General features: G+C 47.7%; 1 long non-coding RNA gene across 1 annotated transcript in view; it reads right to left on the bottom strand.

Annotated features, from left to right (window-relative positions):
* The window catches only part of LOC134344559 (uncharacterized), a 40,503-nt gene that overhangs the window by 16,392 nt on the left and 1,949 nt on the right, over nt 1-22,162 (bottom strand). The window contains exon 2 of the long non-coding RNA XR_010017462.1: nt 1,275-1,391. This is a non-coding gene — a long non-coding RNA (uncharacterized LOC134344559). The remainder of the gene's footprint in view (nt 1-1,274; nt 1,392-22,162) is intronic.

Here is a 22,162-nt window from a genome sequence, read left to right as displayed (position 1 = left end):
AAACAGCAATTTAATCAGTGTCTTAGCTGAGATGTGCCGGCTAAAGGCCACTCATAGAGGTGCATCACATACGGGGTATCAACCGACTTGAATCCCTGAGGGGCATTAAATGACATGCATTACATTTCTGTGAGAACTTAGAATTGAGAATATTATGGCACAGTATAGGTCCTTCAGCCCATAATCTACTCTAAGATCAAGCTAACCTTTCCCTCACACATAACCCTCCGTTTTTCTTTCATCCATGTGCTGATCTAAGATCCCATTAAACACCACTGATGTATCTGCACACCCACCACTCTCCCACCTCAAAATTATGCCTCCTGGTATTCACCATTTCCACCCTGGGAGAAAGTCTCTAGTTGTCCACTCTATCTGTGCCTCTTACCATAAGACAAAGGAGCAGAAGTCGGCCATTCGGCCCATCGAGTCTGCTCCGCCATTTTATCATGAGCTGATCCATTCTCCCATCTAGTCCCACTCCCCCGCCTTCTCACCATAACCTTTGATGCCCTGGCTACTCAGATACCTATCAATCTCTGTCTTAAATACACCCAATGACTTGGCCTCCACTGCCGCCCGTGGCAACAGATTCCACAGATTCACCACCCTCTGGCTAAAAAAATTTCTTTGCATCTCTGTTCTGAATGGGTGCCCTTCAATCCTTAAGTCATGCCCTCTCGTACTAGACTCTCATATTAAGTCACCTCTCATCCTTCTTCTTTCCGAAAAGAAAAGCCCTTGCTCACTCACTCTTTCCTCATAAGACATGCTCTCTAATCCAGGCAGCATCCTGGTAAATCTGCTCTGTACCCTCTCCTATAGTGAGGTAACCAGAACTGAACACAATACTCCACACACCCACCACTCTCTGTGTTAAAAAAAACCTACCTTGACATCCCTCCTGTACCTTCCTCCAATCACCTTAAGGTTAACTTGATGTAGGGGGCCGGCCTCAAACATCAACTGTATACTCTTTTCCATAGATGCCGCCTGATCCTCCAGCATTTTGTGTGTGTTGCTTTGGATTTCCAGCATCTGTAGAATCTCTTGCGCTTGTGATACCTTAAAATTATGCCATCTTGTATTAGCAGCTAAAATCCTCTGGCTATCCACTTGATCTATGCCTTCTATCACCTTGTATGCCCTCTCTAAAGCTTTCACATCCTTCCGATATTGAAGCGAACAGAACTGAGTTGCATTCAGTGACGTGCATTACCTGAGGTGCACTAACTGAGTTGCATTAGTGAGATGTGTTACATAATATGTATTACCTTTAAATGCACACTGCTGCTGCCAATGTTGCTGAGAAGACTCTATTGAGTTGTTCTTCACGTCCACCTCTGTGTCTTCCTCTCCCCAAGTTAATGCGGGTGGTTATGTTCACCAGTCTGAGAGAGAGAAGCGTAAATCACATGTGTCAGTATCGCAATGGAATAAAGGGAATTACAGAGGCATGAGGAAGGAGCTTGCCCAGTTGGATTGGAGGGGGATACTGGCAGGGATGATGGCAGAGCAGAGGTGCCTGAAGTTTCTGGAAATAGTTCACAAGGTGCAGGATAGATATGTCCCACAGAAGAAGTGTCAGGGTGCCATTGCTATTACAAAGGAAAATGTGCTAGGCAAACTGAAAAGGTCTTAAGATGGATAAGTCACTTGGACCAGATGAAATATATCCCAGAGTCCTGAGAGAGGTTGCTGAGGAGATAACAGATGCATTGGTCATGATCTTTCAAGAATCACTTGATTCTGGCATGGTCCCAGAGGACTGGAAGATTGCAAATGTCATTCCATTCTTTAAGAAAGGAGGAAGGCAAAAAAAAAGGAAATTATAGGCAAGTTAGCCTAACATCAATGGTTGGGAAAGTGTTAGAGTCCATTATTAAGGATGAGGTTTTGGGGTACTTGGGAACTAATGATAAAATAAGTCAAAGGCAGCATGGTTTCTGTAAAAGGAAATCATGCCTGACAAATCTGTTAAAGGTCTTCAAGGAAGTAACAAGCAGGGACAAAGGCGAGGCAGTGGATGTCATTTACTTGGATTTTCAGAAGGCTTTTGATAAGCTGCCACATATGAGGCCACTTAACAAGATAAAATCCTATGGCGTTATAGAACAGATCCTGGCACGGATAGGGGAATGGCTGACAGGCAGGAGGCAGTGAGTGGGAATAAAAGGGGCCTTTCCTGGTTGGCTGTCAGTAACTAGTGGTGTTTCCCAGGGGTCAGTATTGGGACTGCTATTTTTCACATTGTTTTTCAATGATTAGGGTATTGGAAATGACAGTTTTGTGGCAAAGTTTGTGGATGATATGGAGGTAGGTGGAGGGGTAGATAGTGCTGAGGAAGTAATGCGATTTCAGCAGGACTTAGACAAATTGGAAGAATGGGCAAAAAGTAGCAGATGGAATACAGTTGGGAAATGTACGATAATTTTCGTGAAAGGAACAATAGTGTGGACTGTTATCTAAATGGGGAGAAGGTTCAAACATTAGAGGTGAAGAGGGACTTAGGAGTCCCCGTGCAGGACTCCCAGAAGGTTAATTTACAGGTTGATTTTGTCGTTAAGAAAGCAAATGCAATGTTGGCATTTATTTCAATGGGAATAAAATATAAAAGCAAGGAGTTAATACTGAGCCTTTATAAGACACTAGTCAGGCCACACTTGGAGTATTGTCAACAGTTTTCAGCCTGTATCTCAGAAAGAATGTGTTGTCATTGGAGAGACTCCAGAGGAGGTTCATGAGGATGATTCCAGGAATTAAGGGCTTAACATATGAGGAGCATTTGGCAGCTTTAGGCCTGTACTTACTGGAATTCAGAAGAATGCATGGGAATTTCATGAAACCTGCTGAATGTTGAAAGGACTAGATAGGGTGGATATGGAGAGGATGTTTCCTATGGTGGGGTATCCAGAACTAGAGGGCACAGTCTCAAAATTGAGGGACGTCCTTTTGGAACAGAGGTAAGGAGGAATTTTTTTTTAGCCTGAGAGCAGTGAATCGGTGGAATGCTCTGCTATAGATTGCAGAGGAGGCCAAGTCCATGTGTATATTTAAAGTGGAAGTTGATAGTTTCCTGATTGGACAGGGCATCAAAGTATATGGTGAGAAGGCAGGTGTATGGGGTTGAATGCGATCCACGATCAACTATGATGGAATGGCGGAGCAGACTCGATGCGCTGAATGGCCTAATTCTGCTCCTCTGTCTTACGTCTTACGTCTTTTTACATTTCTGCCAACTTTGCTCTCTATCTATTCATGGGATCTGGGCATCAATGAGTGGCGGGCTTTTACTGCCTGTCCCCAGTTGGCTGTGAGAAGGAGAAGGTGAGCCATCTTCTAGAGCACGGGACCCTTTTCTTAATGGTATTGGTCTATGGCATAAAACAGGTTGGGAACCCCTTGTTCTAGAACCACTGCCATTCTTCTGGTAAGTGTGATCCCACAGTAATGTTGGGCAGGGAGCTGCAGGATTTAGACAAAGATACAGAAATACACGCAGTAGCCATTTTATTAGACAGCACCTGTACCTTGTAAAGTGGCCACTGCGTGTATGTTCCTCGTCTTCTGCTGCTGTAGTCCATCCACTTCAGGGTTTGATGTGTTATGCATTCGGAGATGCTCTTCTGTACACCACTGTTGTAACGAGTTGTTATTTCAGTTACTATCACCTTCCCGTCAGCTTGAACCAGTCTGGCCGTTCACCTCTGACCTCCCTCATTAACAAGGCATTTTCACCCACAGAACTGCTACTCACTGGATGTTTTTTCATTTTCACACCATTCTCTGTAAACTCTAGGCATTTTTTATACCATGGACCCCTACTGTGGTCCCCAGGTTGGGAACCCCTGCTATAGAGACTGTTGTGGATGAAAATCCCAGGGGAACATCAGCAGTTTCTGAGATACTCAATCCACCCTGTCTGGCACATTTCTTCCCTATTGTGATGCTTGGCTTCAACAACATCTGAACCTCTTGACCGTGTCTGCATGCTTTTATGCATTGAGTTGCTGCCACATGATTGGCTGATTAGATACTTGAATTAACAAGCAGCTGTAAAAGGTATTAAAGTGGCCATTGACTCTAGTTCCACAGCTAAATATTTATTTTATTTAGAGATCATCATCATCATCAGGTGCCATGCCCAGTTTGAGCTTTGACTGCCATGGCCCACACACTCCTGTTTCGGGTCAAGTGGATCAATTCATTGGTAATCATTTCCAGTTCTCTGGCTGCTGTCTCCATCATCATTTGTCTTTGTCTTCCTCTTGCTTTCCTTCCCTTCAATCTTTTCTACAATTACCGTGCATTCTAACTCCGCTTTCCTAATCACATGTCCAATGAAGTTAGAGACACAGTTCAATAACAGACCCTTCCGTCCCAATGAGCCTGTACTGCCCATTAACACCCATGTGATCAATTAGCCTTATGACCCTTGTACATCTTCGGAATGTGGGCGGAAACCAGAGCATCTGGAGGAAACCCACGTGATCATGGGAAGAGTATATAAACTCCTTAGAAACAGCGGTGAAATTGAGGCTGACCCACTGTAATACATTACTCTAATCACTAGGCTAACCGTGCCAGCCTGGTGATGGTCTATGTATCCTGGTTCCTCCCCAGCAGTACAATACATAGTTTCTCCAGGCAGTAAAATACCGTAGTATGTTGAGGTGTTTCAGGCCCTCGATCTGAGAAAGAGTAATGCTGACTCTGGAGAGGTCCAGAGCAGATTCACAAGAATGATCCCAGGAATCAAAGTGCTGGCACAAGAGGTTCTGCAGATGCTGGAAATCCAGAGCAACACACAGAAAGTGCTGGAGGAACTCAGCAGCACCTATGGAGTGGAACAAACTGCCGACGTTTTGGGCCAAGAGCTGGCTGCAGAGATGCCATTGCCTCTGACAGGGAAGGGCAAACAGGGTGGCAGGATTTCAACAGATCTTGAAGGACATTGGGGATTTCATGACAATCTTGTACTTGCATGGTCATCACTGCAGAGGGGGGTCTTCTCTCTCAGGATTTATCACAAAATAATTCCACAATGAATCCTGAAGTTAAAAGCCCTGGAGGGACTGGGATACTTGACGCAGCACACTTAAATCCGGAAACTTGCCATCACGTTCCCGGGCACTAGAGTGGTGTCAGCCAGATACCTGACCAGAACGTGTCACCATCTTAAATAGTTAAGAGCTGTGACCTTGGTACCTGTACCAGGGAAACACTGTGTGGTATCTACAATCAATTAGTGTATTTAAAAAAGAATCAATGGTTACTAAAGTCAACCGTCAAGTTTGTCAGTCTTTGTTTACGGGTAGTTTTTTTTGCAAAATTATACCGTATTTCTTTTGTTCCCGTAAATACCTGTAAGAAACATAGTCATAGTCATACTTTATTGATCCCAGGGGAAATTGGTTAAACTGAATCTCAAGGCAGTATATAGCAATATATATGAACTTTGATGTGGAAATTTATTTTAAGCAAGGGGCATAATTTTAAGGTGATTGGAGGAAAGTATAGCGAGGTAGGTTTTTTCACACACAGAGTGGTGGGTACATACAACCCCCTGCCAGGGGTGATGGTAGAGGCAGATGCATTCAGGACAGTTAGGAAACTCTTGGATGGGCACATGGATGACAGGAAAATGGAGGGCTATGTAGGAAGGAAGGGTTCAATTGATCTTCGAGTAGGTTTAAAGGTCAGTACAATATATTGAGCCAAAGGGCCTGTACTGTAATGCTCTATTCTATATGTTCGAAACCAGGGCTTCCCAACCTTTCTTATGCCATGGACCAATGCCATTAAGTAAGCGGTCTGTGGACCCCTGGTCTAAACTGTGAACTTTGGTGGAAATTGTGACTTCAGAAATATCAGTGGGCTTCCCATCAGAACGGGACTGGTCTTCCACCCACTCAATTCCCCCAAGGCTCCACTATTCCCAGAAACTCCACCCTCTGTCTAATCCACTACCACGGCCCATCCCCTCCCCAGTCACCCCTGGGATCTCCATCTCCTTTGGGGTCACAGCTCAGTCCAGTACGGAAACGGAACCACCCCTCCCCAACTCCATGGACTCTATCTACGCTTCTCACTGCCTCGGTAAAACAGCCAACATAATTGGTCTGCCCACCCCAGACATTCTCTCTTCTCCTCTCTCCAATCTCCACTAGGCTCAAGGTCAGTTTCTACTGGCTGTTATAGACCTCTTGTATGTCAAATGTGAACTCTTGACCTCACAATCATGGCCCTTGAACATTAATGTCTGCCTGCACCATAACTGTAACTATATTTTATGACCTTGATGTACTGATATACAGAATTATCTGTATGGATGGCGTACAAAACAAACATCTCCACTGTACCACGGTACTTGTGACAATAATAAACCAACTCCAATTCCGATTAAGGACCCCAGCACCCAGGACCGCTGTCTTCTTGTTTCTGCCATTGGGAAGGAAGTACCCATCTCAGTGCTTCAGAACAGCTTCTTCCCTTCCACCTTCAGATTTTTGAATGGCCAATGAACCCATGAACATGACCTCACTATTTTTGCTCTCTTTTTGCACGACTTATTTAATTTGCGGGCACGTGGCCAAGTGGTTAAGGCATTGGACTAGCGACCTGAAGGTCATGAGTTTGAGCCCCAGCCGAGGGAACGTGTTGTGTCCTTGAGCAAGGCACTTAACCACACATTGCCCTGCGACGACACTGGTGCCAAACTGTATGGGTCTTAATGCCCTTCCCTTGGACAACATTGGTGTCGTGGAGAGGGGAGACTTGCAGCATGGGCAACTGCTGGTCTTCCGTACAACCTTGCCCAGGCCTGCGCCCTGGAGAGTGAAGACTTTCCAGGCGCAGATCCATGGTCTTGCAAGACTAAAGGATGCCTTTATTTAATTTAATTTAAGTATACAATCAGCCACTCGTGTGGCAGCAACTCAATGCATTAAAGCATGCAGACATGCTCAAGAGGTTCAATCGTTGTTCAGACCAAACGTTAGAATGGGGAAGAAATGTGATCTAAGTGATTAGGACCTTGGAGTGATTGCTGGTGCCAGACAGGATGGTTTGAGTATCTCAGAAACTGCTGATCTCCTGAGATTTTCACACACAGTCTCCAGAGTTGACAGAGAATGGTGCAATAACAAAGAAGCATCCAGTGAGTGGCTGTTCTGCGGGTGAAAGTGCCTTGTTAATGAGAGAGGAGAACAGCCAGACTGGTTCAAGCTGACAGTAACTCAAATAACCGTACATTACAACAGTGGTGTGCAGAAGAGCATCTCTGAATGCACAACACGTTGAACTTTCAGGTGGATGGGCTACAGCAGCAGATGACCACGGACAGGGCCTCAGTGGCCACTTTATTAGGTACAGGAGATACCCAATAAAGTGGCTATGAACGTATACATTATTGTAATTTATAGTATTTTGTATGTATTGCGCTGTACTGTCGCCACAAAACAACAAATTACATGACATACGTCAGCAACATTAAAGCTGATTCTGGTTCTGATTCAGCTCGGCCGGGAGCTCCCAGGACCTGCCCTCCTTCACACCCACGCACCTTCCCTCGTGATCAATCCCAACCCTCCCTGTTCGCCATTCCCAGGGTTTAGCATCTGACCAGACACCAGGGATCAAACCACGCCACTGCATTAGGGCAATGTGCTATCAGGATGTGGATTTAAACTCGATAGTATTGCTAGCAGGTGGTGGGGTGGAGATACGTCTCTACAAAAGGAGGTGTAAGGTGCTCCTTCCCTCCGCGAGCCTGCAGGTCACCCTTGGGCAAGGTGTAGCACCTGCTTAGCCCCCCGATCAGGGTCACGTGAAGCCATGGAACAGGTGGCGGATGCTCGTATGAGCACAAGTCCTGGTTATGCGACCACTAACACCAGGCAGACAATCTCTGAAGAGCATTGATAATGGGCTGGGGTCACCGGTCTAGTAATGTCACTGCCCAGAAGAAGGCAATGGCAAACCACTTCTGAAGAAAAATTTGCCAAGAGCAATCATGGTCATCAAAAGACCATGAAAGACCACGCACATAACAAACAACCAAGTTTCACTAAAATAAAGCACTCTGCGATATGATTTAATGATCTCATTTGGTGTCGTTGTTAATTTATAATTGCCTCATTTGCTAACATACAGTGTAAAGCTTTGATCTGTGTGATCTGTGTGTTGAGGTACTAAAGGGAAACAGAAAGCAGACTGTAGAGCAACACACACAAGATGCTGGAGGAACTCAGCAGGTCAGGCAGCATCTATGGACATGAAGAGTACAGGGTTACAGGTACAGAGACAGTGAGTGCAAGGTCCATGGAAAGCAAGAGGTCCCAGACAAGGCCCACTATTCATAAATAGTGAGGAGGCAGAAAGGGTCTCCAGTTTCAAGTTTTTGGGGGTGAACATCATGGAGGAGCTCTCTTGGTCTATCAACACAACCTCGACAGTAGGGACTAACCTACCTGAGGTACTTAAGGAGCGCTAATCTACCCCAAAAGTTGCCGGCCAACTTTCATCTATGTGCGATAGTGAGCATACTGACATACAGAATGACTGTGTGGTACTCTGGCTGTAGCAAGACAGATTACAGAGCACTCCAACGAGTGATTAGGGCAGCTCAGCACATCATCGAGACATCAGCTACCAGACCTGGAGAACATTTATAACTCTCAGTGCCTATGGCATGCTCATAACATCATTCCATCCTGGACACTGTCAGTTCAATTTCCTGCCATCTGGTAGAAGATACAGAAACATCTTAGCCAAGACAGTAAGTCCAAAAAGCAGCTTTCCCGAGGGCTGTTGTGCAGCTGAATAATGCTACACCCCGCACTGCCAATGGCCTTTGAGTGTTATGACTATCGAAGTCACTTCTTGCATGTCAATATGGAGTTTTATTTTTAATTAAGCCACATTGCATCCATGCTAGGTATCTGTATTGTACCGACTGAATTAGCACCCCAATTTTATTGTCCTGAGCAATGACAATGAATTTCTATTCCATTCTATGGAAATTATTAAACTTACATACAGTGTTGAAGCTGTTTATCCCCATGAGTTAATGTTTGTGTTGATCTTCTGCAAGTGTTACTATTAATAAACTGTGTATATAACATTAGGGCTTTGTACGGCAACAGATCTTCATGAGAAGCAAGAAACTGCCGAGTGTACTGGACATCGCAGTCTTATAAGGAAAGGTTGAGCGAGATGGGGCTTTTCTCTTTGGAGCAAAGGATGATGAGAGATAACTTGATAGAGCTGTGCAAGATGATAAGAGACATAGATTGAGTACATAGCCAGACACTTTTTACCCTTCTAAAGTTTCTACATCCTTCTTATAATGAGGCAACCAGAAATGAGCACAACACTCCGAGTGTGATCTAACCAGGGTTTTATAGAGCTGCCATAATTCCTCGTGGCTCTTGAGCTCAACCCCTTGACTAATGAAGGCCAACAGACTATATTCTTTTTTAATCACCCTACCAACTTGTGTGGCAACTCTGAGGGATTTATGGACTTGAACTTCAAGGTCCATCTGTTCCTCCACACTGCGAAGAAACTTGCCATTAACCTTGTACTCTTCCTCCAAGTTTGACCTTCCAAAGTGTATGACTTCATACTTTTCTGGTTGGACTCCATCTGCCGCTTCTTGGCCTAGCTCTGCATCCTATCAGTGTCCCATTGTAACCCTTGACAACTTTTACACTATCCAGAACACCACCAACTTTCATGTCATCTGTAAACTTACTAACCCACCCTTCCACTTCCGCATCCAAGTTGCTTATAAAAATGACAAAGAGCGGGGGCCCTGAAGCAAAGTCCTGCGGAACGCCGAGGGTCACTCTCGATATGATATAGGAAGTGGCAGCAGTCAGTTGAAGGACATTAACGTTATAAATTTCCAGAATAAATAAATATTAAAGATAGGAGTAAGACAATAGTGTTCATGAGTTGATGGACCATTGAGCATGGACATCTGTTTCTGGAAAGAAGCTGTTCTGAATCATTGAGTGTGTGTCTTCGGGTTCCGGTATCTCCCCCATCCCGATGGCAGTAATGAGAAGAGGGCGTGCCCTGGATGATGGGGGCCCTTAATGATGGATGCCACCTTCCTGTGGCACTGCCTTTTGAAGATGTCCTTGGCGGTGGGGAAGGCTTGTGCCCATGATGGAGCTGGCTGAGTTTACAACTCTGCAGCCTCTTGCAATCTTGTGCAATGGAGCCTCCAGATCGGGAGGTGATACGACCAGCCAGAATGCTCTCCACTGTACGTCTGCAGAAATTTGCTAGTGTCCTGGGTAATGCACTGAATCTCCTCAAAACACTGGCAAGCCTTCTTCGCGATTGCATCAAGCGTTGTGTCCAATATGAGGGGTGATCTTATTATCTTGCGGAAACATTAAAGAGGCTGAAGGGGTTTGAGAGGGTAGATACTGCGCCTTCCCAACACAGGTTAAAACTTGTTCTTCAGTGTTTGAATTTGAGCTTCAGTCCAGCATCTTCCACACAACACAACACAACACAACACAACACAACACAACACAACACAACACCACACCACACCACACCACACAACACAACACAACACAACACAGCACAACACCACACCACACCACACAACACAACACAACACAACACACCACACCACACACCACAACACAACACAACACCACACAAGGCTCGGATGTCCTCTTGGTTTGTGAGAGCTCTCTGAAGAAAGTCACGGTCATTCAAGCAGGAAAACAGGCCCTTGGGCTCACCAACCGTGCTAACCTATCCTACAATCCTCACGTGTTGTTCCTCCTCCCCTTGCTCCCATCAACCCAACCCAGATCTGACCACACCGAAGGGCAAATTACAGTGGCTAATTACCCCACCAACCTGCATGTCTTGGGGATGTGGGGGAAAACTAGATCTCATGGGGGAAACCTGGGGGGGGATACAGCCATGGGGAGTACAGGAGCTAGACCAGCTTACAAAGATGAATAGAGGTGCAGGGACTGGAGGGGGTTACAAGGATTGGGAAGGGTTACAGGTACTGGGAGGAGTTACAGAGATTGGGAGGGGTTACAGAGATTGGGAGGGGTTACAGAGATAAGGAGGCAATATTGAAAATGAGAGGGCTGTAGGTGCCGAAGGGGGTTTGAGAGATCAAGAGAGATTATTGAAAAAGGGATAGGTGTAGGGACCAGAGGGGATTACAGGAATTGGAAGGGGTTTGCAGAGATTGTGAGTGGGTTACAGAAATAGGGAAGGGGTTACAGGGATTGGGAGGAGGGTTATAGAGATAGGAAGGCATTATTGAGATAGAGAAGAATGTAGGCACTGAGGGGGCTTTGAGAGATCGAGAGAGATTCTTGAGAAAGGGAGAGGTGTAGGAACTGGAGGGGGTTACAGAGACAGGGAGGGGTACTTGGGCTGGACGGTGTTATGGAGATAGTAAAGGGTGTATGGGCTGGATGGGGTTACAGAGACAGGAGGGGTGTTTGGGCTGGACGGTGTTATAGAGATAGTAAAGGGTGTATGGGCTGGATGGGGTTACAGAGACAGGGAGGGGTGTTTGGGCTGGACAGGGTTACAGAGATAGGGAGGGGTGTTTGGGCTGGATGGTGTTATAGAGATAGCGAAGGGTGTATGGGCTGGAACGTATTACAGAGACAGGGAGAGGTGTAGAGGTGGAAGGGGTTACTGAGATAGGGAAGGGTGCAGACATGGAGGAATTTATATAGGAAGTGACATAGGGGCCCGTGGGGTTAATGGAGACAGGGAGATGTGGAGGATCAGTGGGTGATAGTGTGGATTGTGGGGCTGGAGAGTGGTACAGAAAGAGGGAGGGGTGTAGGGGCTGGGGTGGTTACAGAGACAGGGAGGGGTGTAGGGGATGGAGGGGGTTACAGACCAAACGTTAGAATGGGGAAGAAATGTGATCTAAGTGATTATGACCTTGGAGTGATTGCTGGTGCCAGACAGGGTGGTTTGAGTATCTCAGAAACTGCTGATCTCCTGAGATTTTCACACACACAGTCTCCAGAGTTGACAGAGAATGGTGCAATAACAAAGAAGCATCCAGTGAGTGGCTGTTCTGCGGGTGAAAGTGCCTTGTTAATGAGAGAGGTCAGAGGAGAACAGCCAGACTGGTTCAAGCTGACAGTAACTCAAATAACCGTACATTACAACAGTGGTGTGCAGAAGAGCATCTCTGAATGCACAACACGCTGAACTTTCAGGTGGATGGGCTACAGCGGCAGATGACCACGGACAGGCTCTCAGTGGCCACTTTATTAGGTACAGGAGATACCCAATAAAGTGGCTATGAACGTATACATTATTGTAATTTATTGTATTTTGTATGTATTGCGCTGTACTGTCGCCACAAAACAACAAATTTCATGACATACGTCAGCAACATTAAAGCTGATTCTGGTTGTGATTCAGCTCATCCGGGAGCTCCCAGGACCTGCCCTCCTTCACACCCACGCACCTTCCCTCGTGATCAATCCCAACCCTCCCTGTTCGCCATTCCCAGGGTTTAGCATCTGAACAGACACCAGGGATCAAACCACGCCACTGCATTAGGGCAATGTGCTATCAGGATGTGGATTTAAACTCGATAGTATTGCTAGCAGGAGGTGGGGTGGAGATACGTCTCTACAAAAGGAGGTGTAAGGTGCTCCTTCCCTCCGCGAGCCTGCAGGTCACCCTTGGGCAAGGTGTAGCACCTGCTTAGCCCCCCGATCAGGGTCACGTGAAGCCATGGAACAGGTGGCGGATGCTCGTATGAGCACAAGTCCTGGTTATGCGACCACTAACACCAGGCAGACAATCTCTGAAGAGCATTGATAATGGGCTGGGGTCACCGGTCTAGTAATGTCACTGCCCAGAAGAAGGCAATGGCAAACCACTTCTGAAGAAAAATTTGCCAAGAGCAATCATGGTCATCAAAAGACCATGAAAGACCACGCACATAACAAACAACCAAGTTTCACTAAAATAAAGCACTCTGCGATATGATTTAATGATCTCATTTGGTGTCGTTGTTAATTTATAATTGCCTCATTTGCTAACATACAGTGTAAAGCTTTGATCTGTGTGATCTGTGTGTTGAGGTACTAAAGGGAAACAGAAAGCAGACTGTAGAGCAACACACACAAGATGCTGGAGGAACTCAGCAGGTCAGGCAGCATCTATGGACATGAAGAGTACAGGGTTACAGGTACAGAGACAGTGAGTGCAAGGTCCATGGAAAGCAAGAGGTCCCAGACAAGGCCCACTATTCATAAATAGTGAGGAGGCAGAAAGGGTCTCCAGTTTCAAGTTTTTGGGGGTGAACATCATGGAGGAGCTCTCTTGGTCTATCAACACAACCTCGACAGTAGGGACTAACCTACCTGAGGTACTTAAGGAGCGCTAATCTACCCCAAAAGTTGCCGGCCAACTTTCATCTATGTGCGATAGTGAGCATACTGACATACAGAATGACTGTGTGGTACTCTGGCTGTAGCAAGACAGATTACAGAGCACTCCAACGAGTGATTAGGGCAGCTCAGCACATCATCGAGACATCAGCTACCAGACCTGGAGAACATTTATAACTCTCAGTGCCTATGGCATGCTCATAACATCATTCCATCCTGGACACTGTCAGTTCAATTTCCTGCCATCTGGTAGAAGATACAGAAACATCTTAGCCAAGACAGTAAGTCCAAAAAGCAGCTTTCCCGAGGGCTGTTGTGCAGCTGAATAATGCTACACCCCGCACTGCCAATGGCCTTTGAGTGTTATGACTATCGAAGTCACTTCTTGCATGTCAATATGGAGTTTTATTTTTAATTAAGCCACATCGCATCCATGCTAGGTATCTGTATTGTACCGACTGAATTAGCACCCCAATTTTATTGTCCTGAGCAATGACAATGAATTTCTATTCCATTCTATGGAAATTATTAAACTTATATACAGTGTTGAAGCTGTTTATACCCATGAGTTAATGTTTGTGTTGATCTTCTGCAAGTGTTACTATTAATAAACTGTGTATATAACATTAGGGCTTTGTACGGCAACAGATCTTCCTGAGAAGCAAGAAACTGCCGAGCGTACTGGACATCGCAGTCTTATAAGGAAAGGTTGAGCGAGATGGGGCTTTTCTCTTTGGAGCAAAGGATGATGAGAGATAACTTGATAGAGGTGTGCAAGATGATAAGAGACATAGATTGAGTACATAGCCAGACACTTTTTACCCTTCTAAAGTTTCTACATCCTTCTTATAATGAGGCAACCAGAAATGAGCACAACACTGCGAGTATGAGAATAAATAAATATTAAAGATAGGAGTAAGACAATAGTGTTCATGAGTTGATGGACCATTGAGCATGGACATCTGTTTCTGGAAAGAAGCTGTTCTGAATCATTGAGTGTGTGTCTTCCGGTTCCGGTATCTCCCCCATCCCGATGGCAGTAATGAGAAGAGGGCGTGCCCTGGATGATGAGGGCCCTTAACGATGGATGCCACCTTCCTGTGGCACTGCCTTTTGAAGATGTCCTTGGCGGTGGGGAAGGCTTGTGCCCATGATGGAGCTGGCTGAGTTTACAACTCTGCAGCCTCTTGCAATCTTGTGCAATGGAGCCTCCAGATCGGGAGGTGATACGACCAGCCAGAATGCTCTCCACTGTACGTCTGCAGAAATTTGCTAGTGTCCTGGGTAATGCACTGAATCTCCTCAAAACACTGGCAAGCCTTCTTCGCGATTGCATCAAGCGCTGTGTCCAATATGAGGGGTGATCTTATAATCTTGCGGAAACATTAAAGAGGCTGAAGGGGTTTGAGAGGGTAGATACTGCGCCTTCCCAACACAGGTTAAAAACTTGTTCTTCAGTGTTTGAATTTGAGCTTCAGTCCAGCATCTTCCACACAACACCACACCACACAACACAACACCACACAAGGCTCGGATGTCCTCTTGGTTTGTGAGAGCTCTCTGAAGAAAGTCACGGTCATTCAAGCAGGAAAACAGGCCCTTGGGCTCACCAACCGTGCTAACCTATCCTACAATCCTCACGTGTTGTTCCTCCTCCCCTTGCTCCCATCAACCCAACCCAGATATGACCACACAGAAGGGCAAATTACAGTGGCTAATTACCCCACCAACCTGCATGTCTTGGGGATGTGGGGGAAAACTAGATCTCATGGGGGAAACCTGGGGGGGGATACAGCCATGGGGAGTACAGGAGCTAGACCAGCTTACAGAGATGAATAGAGGTGTAGGGACTGGAGGGGGTTACAAGGATTGGGAAGGGTTACAGGGACTGGGAGGGGTTACAGAGATTGGGAGGGGTTACAGAGATAAGGAGGCAATATTGAAAACGAGAGGGCTGTAGGTGCCGAAGGGGGTTTGAGAGATCAAGAGAGATTATTGAGAAAGGGAGAGGTGTAGGGACCAGAGGGAGTTACAGGAATTGGAAGGGGTTTGCAGAGATTGTGAGTGGGTTACAGAAATAGGGAAGGGGTTACAGGGATTGGGAGGGGGGTTATAGAGATAGGGAGGCATTATTGAGATAGAGAGGAGTGTAGGCACTGAGGGGGCTTTGAGAGATCGAGAGAGATTCTTGAGAAAGGGAGAGGTGTAGGAACTGGAGTGGGTTACAGAGACAGGGAGGGGTGTTTGGGCTGGATGGTGTTATAGAGATAGTGAAGGGTGTATGGGCTGGATGGGGTTACAGAGACAGGGAGGGGTGTTTGGGCTGGACAGGGTTACAGAGACAGGGAGGGGTGTTTGGGCTGGACGGTGTTATAGAGATAGTGAAGGGTGTATGGGCTGGAACGTATTACAGAGACAGGGAGAGGTGGAGAGGTGGAAGGGGTTACTGAGATAGGGAAGGGTGCAGACATGAAGGAATTTATATAGGAAGTGACACAGGGGCCCGTGGGGTTAATGGAGACAGGGAGATGTGGAGGATCAGTGGGTGACAGTGTAGGATGTGGGGCTGGAGAGCGGTACAGAAAGAGGGAGGGGTGTAGGGGCTGGGGTGGTTACAGAGACAGGGAGGGGTGTAGGGAATGGAGGCAGTTACAGAGACAGGGAGGGGTGTAGGGGACGGAGGGGGTTACAGAGACAGGGAGGGGTGTAGGTGATGGAGGGGTTACAGAGACAGGGAGGGGTGTAGGGTGTGGGGGGTTACAGAGACAGGGAGGGGTGTAGGGTGTGAGGGGGTTACAGAGACAGGGAGGGGTGTTGGGGATGGAGAGATTACAGAGACAGGGAGGGATGTAGGGGCTGGGGTGGTTACAGAGACAGGGAGGGGTGTAGGGGATGGAGGGGGTTACAGACCAAACGTTAGAATGGGGAAGAAATGTGAGCTAAGTGATTATGACCTTGGAGTGATTGTTGGTGCCAGACAGGGTGGTTTGAGTATCTCAGAAACTGCTGATCTCCTGAGATTTTCACACACACAGTCTCCAGAGTTGACAGAGAATGGGGCAATAACAAAGAAATATCCAGTGAGTGGCTGTTCTGCGGGTGAAAGTGCCTTGTTAATGAGAGAGGTCAGAGGAGAACAGCCAGACTGGTTCAAGCTGACAGTAACTCAAATAACTGTACATTACAACAGTGCTGTGCAGAAGAGCATCTCTGAATGCACAACACGTTGAACTTTGAGGTGGATGGGCTACAGCAGCAGATGACCACGGACAGGCTCTCAGTGGCCACTTTATTAGGTACAGGAGATACCCAATAAAGTGGCTATGAACGTATACATTATTGTAATTTATACTATTTTGTATGTATTGCGTTGTACTGTCGCCACAAAACAATAAATTTCATGACATACGTCAGCAACATTAAAGCTGATTCTGGTTCTGATTCAGCTCGGCCGGGAGCTCCCAGGACCTGCCCTCCTTCACACCCACGCACCTTCCCTCGTGATCAATCCCAACCCTCCCTGTTCGCCATTCCCAGGGTTTAGCATCTGAACAGACACCAGGGATCAAACCACGCCACTGCATTAGGGCAATGTGCTATCAGGATGTGGATTTAAACTCGATAGTATTGCTAGCAGGTGGTGGGGTGGAGATACGTCTCTACAAAAGGAGGTGTAAGGTGCTCCTTCCCTCCGCGAGCCTGCAGGTCACCCTTGGGCAAGGTGTAGCACCTGCTTAGCCCCCCGATCAGGGTCACGTGAAGCTCTGGAACAGGTGGCGGATGCCCGTATGAGCACAAGTCCTGGTTATGCGACCACTAACACCAGGCAGGCAATCTCTGAAGAGTATTGATAATGGGCTGGGGTCACCGGTATAGTAATGTCACTGCCCAGAAGAAGGCAATGGCAAACCACTTCTGAAGAAAAATTTGCCAAGAGCAATCATGGTCATCAAAAGACCATGAAAGACCACGCACATAACAAACAACCAAGTTTCACTAAAATAAAGCACTCTGCGATATGATTTAATGATCTCATTTGGTGTCGTTGTTAATTTATAATTGCCTCATTTGCTAACATACAGTGTAAAGCTTTGATCTGTGTGATCTGTGTGTTGAGGTACTAAAGGGAAACAGAAAGCAGACTGTAGAGCAACACACACAAGATGCTGGAGGAACTCAGCAGGTCAGGCAGCATCTATGGACATGAAGAGTACAGGGTTACAGGTACAGAGACAGTGAGTGCAAGGTCCATGGAAAGCAAGAGGTCCCAGACAAGGCCCACTATTCATAAATAGTGAGGAGGCAGAAAGGGTCTCCAGTTTCAAGTTTTTGGGGGTGAACATCATGGAGGAGCTCTCTTGGTCTGTCAACACAACCTCGACAGTAGGGACTAACCTACCTGAGGTACTTAAGGAGCGCTAATCTACCCCAAAAGTTGCCGGCCAACTTTCATCTATGTGCGATAGTGAGCATACTGACATACAGAATGACTGTGTGGTACTCTGGCTGTAGCAAGACAGATTACAGAGCACTCCAACGAGTGATTAGGGCAGCTCAGCACATCATCGAGACATCAGCTACCAGACCTGGAGAACATTTATAACTCTCAGTGCCTATGGCATGCTCATAACATCATTCCATCCTGGACACTGTCAGTTCAATTTCCTGCCATCTGGTAGAAGATACAGAAACATCTTAGCCAAGACAGTAAGTCCAAAAAGCAGCTTTCCCGAGGGCTGTTGTGCAGCTGAATAATGCTACACCCCGCACTGCCAATGGCCTTTGAGTGTTATGACTATCGAAGTCACTTCTTGCATGTCAATATGGAGTTTTATTTTTAATTAAGCCACATTGCATCCATGCTAGGTATCTGTATTGTATCGACTGAATTAGCACCCCAATTTTATTGTCCTGAGCAATGACAATGAATTTCTATTCCATTCTATGGAAATTATTAAACTTACATACAGTGTTGAAGCTGTTTATCCCCATGAGTTAATGTTTGTGTTGATCTTCTGCAAGTGTTACTATTAATAAACTGTGTATATAACATTAGGGCTTTGTACGGCAACAGATCTTCCTGAGAAGCAAGAAACTGCCGAGCGTACTGGACATCGCAGTCTTGTAAGGAAAGGTTGAGCGAGATGGGGCTTTTCTCTTTGGAGCAAAGGATGATGAGAGATAACTTGATAGAGGTGTGCAAGATGATAAGAGACATAGATTGAGTACATAGCCAGACACTTTTTACCCTTCTAAAGTTTCTACATCCTTCTTATAATGAGGCAACCAGAAATGAGCACAACACTGCGAGTGTGAGAATAAATAAATATTAAAGATAGGAGTAAGACAATAGTGTTCATGAGTTGATGGACCATTGAGCATGGACATCTGTTTCTGGAAAGAAGCTGTTCTGAATCATTGAGTGTGTGTCTTTCGGTTCCGGTATCTCCCCCATCCCGATGGCAGTAATGAGAAGAGGGCGTGCCCTGGATGATGAGGGCCCTTAACGATGGATGCCACCTTCCTGTGGCACTGCCTTTTGAAGATGTCCTTGGCGGTGGGGAAGGCTTGTGCCCATGATGGAGCTGGCTGAGTTTACAACTCTGCAGCCTCTTGCAATCTTGTGCAATGGAGCCTCCAGATCGGGAGGTGATACGACCAGCCAGAATGCTCTCCACTGTACGTCTGCAGAAATTTGCTAGTGTCCTGGGTAACGCACTGAATCTCCTCAAAACACTGGCAAGCCTTCTTCACGATTGCATCAAGCGTTGTGTCCAATATGAGGGGTGATCTTATTATCTTGCGGAAACATTAAAAAGGCTGAAGGGGTTTGAAAGGGTAGATACTGCGCCTTCCCAACACAGGTTAAAAACTTGTTCTTCAGTGTTTGAATTTGAGCTTCAGTCCAGCATCTTCCACACAACACCACACCACACAACACAACACCACACAAGGCTCGGATGTCCTCTTGGTTTGTGAGAGCTCTCTGAAGAAAGTCACGGTCATTCAAGCAGGAAAACAGGCCCTTGGGCTCACCAACCGTGCTAACCTATCCTACAATCCTCACGTGTTGTTCCTCCTCCCCTTGCTCCCATCAACCCAACCCAGATATGACCACACAGAAGGGCAAATTACAGTGGCTAATTACCCCACCAACCTGCATGTCTTGGGGATGTGGGGGAAAACTAGATCTCATGGGGGAAACCTGGGGGGGGATACAGCCATGGGGAGTACAGGAGCTAGACCAGCTTACAGAGATGAATAGAGGTGTAGGGACTGGAGGGGGTTACAAGGATTGGGAAGGGTTACAGGGACTGGGAGGGGTTACAGAGATTGGGAGGGGTTACAGAGATAAGGAGGCAATATTGAAAACGAGAGGGCTGTAGGTGCCGAAGGGGGTTTGAGAGATCAAGAGAGATTATTGAGAAAGGGAGAGGTGTAGGGACCAGAGGGAGTTACAGGAATTGGAAGGGGTTTGCAGAGATTGTGAGTGGGTTACAGAAATAGGGAAGGGGTTACAGGGATTGGGAGGGGGGTTATAGAGATAGGGAGGCATTATTGAGATAGAGAGGAGTGTAGGCACTGAGGGGGCTTTGAGAGATCGAGAGAGATTCTTGAGAAAGGGAGAGGTGTAGGAACTGGAGTGGGTTACAGAGACAGGGAGGGGTGTTTGGGCTGGATGGTGTTATAGAGATAGTGAAGGGTGTATGGGCTGGATGGGGTTACAGAGACAGGGAGGGGTGTTTGGGCTGGACAGGGTTACAGAGACAGGGAGGGGTGTTTGGGCTGGACGGTGTTATAGAGATAGTGAAGGGTGTATGGGCTGGATGGGGCTACAGAGACAGGGAGGGGTGTTTGAACTGGACAGGGTTACAGAGACAGGGAGGGGTGTTTGGGCTGGACAGGGTTACAGAGACAGGGAGGGGTGTTTGGGCTGGACGGTGTTATAGAGATAGTGAAGGGTGTATGGGCTGGAACGTATTACAGAGACAGGGAGAGGTGTAGAGGTGGAAGGGGTTACTGAGATAGGGAAGGGTGTAGACATTGAGGAATTTATATAGGAAGTAACACCGGGGCCCGTGGGGTTAATGGAGACAGGGAGATGTGGAGGGTCAGTGGGTGATAGTGTTGGATGTGGGGCTAGAGAGCAGTACAGAAAGAGGGAGGGGTGTAGGGGCTGGGGTGGTTACAGAGACAGGGAGGGGTGTAGGGGATGGAGGGGTTACAGAGACAGGCAGGGGTGTAGGGGACGGAGGGGGTTACAGAGACAGGGAGGGGTGTAGGGGATGGAGGGGGTTACAGAGACAGGGAGGGGTGTAGGGGATGGAGGGGTTACAGAGACAGGGAGGGGTGTAGGGGATGGAGGGGGTTACAGAGACAGGGAGGGGTGTAGGGGATGGAGGGGGTTACAGAGACAGGGAGGGGTGTAGGGGATGGAGGGGGTTACAGAGACAGGGAGGGGTGTAGGGGATGGAGGGGTTACAGAGACAGGGAGGGGTGTAGGGGCTGGGGTGGTTACAGAGACAGAGAGGGGTGTAGGGGATGGAGAGGGTTACAGAGGCAGGGAGGGGTGTAGGAGATGGAGGGGGTTACAGAGACAGGGAGGGGTGTAGGGGCTGGGGTGGTTACAGAGACAGGGAGGGGTGTAGGGGATGGAGGGGTTTACAGAGACAGGAAGGGGTGTTTGGGCTGGAGGGGGTTACAGAGACAGGGAGGGGTGTAGGGGATGGAGGGGGTTACAGAGACAGGGAGGGGTGTAGGCAGTGGAGGGTGGTTACAGAGACAGGGAGGGGTGTAGGGGATGGAGGGGGTTACAGAGACAGGGAGAGGTGTAGGGACTGGGGTGGTTACAGAGACAGGGAGGGGTGTAGGGGCAGAGGGGTTTACAGAGACAGGAGGGGGGTGTTTGGGCTGGAGGGGGTTGCACAGACAGCGAGGGGTGCAGGCAGTGGAGGGGGTTACAGAGACAGGGAGGGGTGTAGGCAGTGGAGGGTGGTTACAGAGACAGGGAGGGGTGTAGGGGATGGAGGGGGTTACAGAGACAGGGAGGGGTGTAGGGGCTGGGGTGGTTACAGAGACAGGGAGGGGTGTAGGGGATGGAGGGGTTTACAGAGACAGGAAGGGGTGTTTGGGCTGGAGGGGGTTACAGAGACAGGGAGGGGTGTAGGGGATGGAGGGGGTTACAGAGACAGGGAGGGGTGTAGGCAGTGGAGGGTGGTTACAGAGACAGGGAGGGGTGTAGGGGATGGAGGGGGTTACAGAGACAGGGAGAGGTGTAGGGACTGGGGTGGTTACAGAGACAGGGAGGGGTGTAGGGGCAGAGGGGTTTACAGAGACAGGAGGGGGGTGTTTGGGCTGGAGGGGGTTGCACAGACAGCGAGGGGTGCAGGCAGTGGAGGGGGTTACAGAGACAGGGAGGGGTGTAGGCAGTGGAGGGTGGTTACAGAGACAGGGAGGGGTGTAGGGGATGGAGGGGGTTACAGAGACAGGGAGAGGTGTAGGGACTGGGGTGGTTACAGAGACAGGGAGGGGTGTAGGGGCAGAGGGGTTTACAGAGACAGGGAGGGGTGTTTGGGCTGGAGGGGGTTGCACAGACAGCGAGGGGTGCAGGCAGTGGAGGGGGTTACAGAGACAGGGAGGGGTGCAGTTCTCCACCCAGGCTACACCCGGGGTCAGGACCGAAGCCGGTCGCTGGTGTTGGGAGGTTACAACATTAACTCCCCGCTCCTGTCCCGGCG

The sequence above is a fragment of the Mobula hypostoma genome, chromosome 3 (assembly GCF_963921235.1).
Source record: "Mobula hypostoma chromosome 3, sMobHyp1.1, whole genome shotgun sequence".
NCBI lineage: Eukaryota > Metazoa > Chordata > Chondrichthyes > Myliobatiformes > Myliobatidae > Mobula > Mobula hypostoma.
Note: the sequence above shows the minus strand (reverse complement) of the source record. Positions and strands in the feature narration are given on the sequence as shown.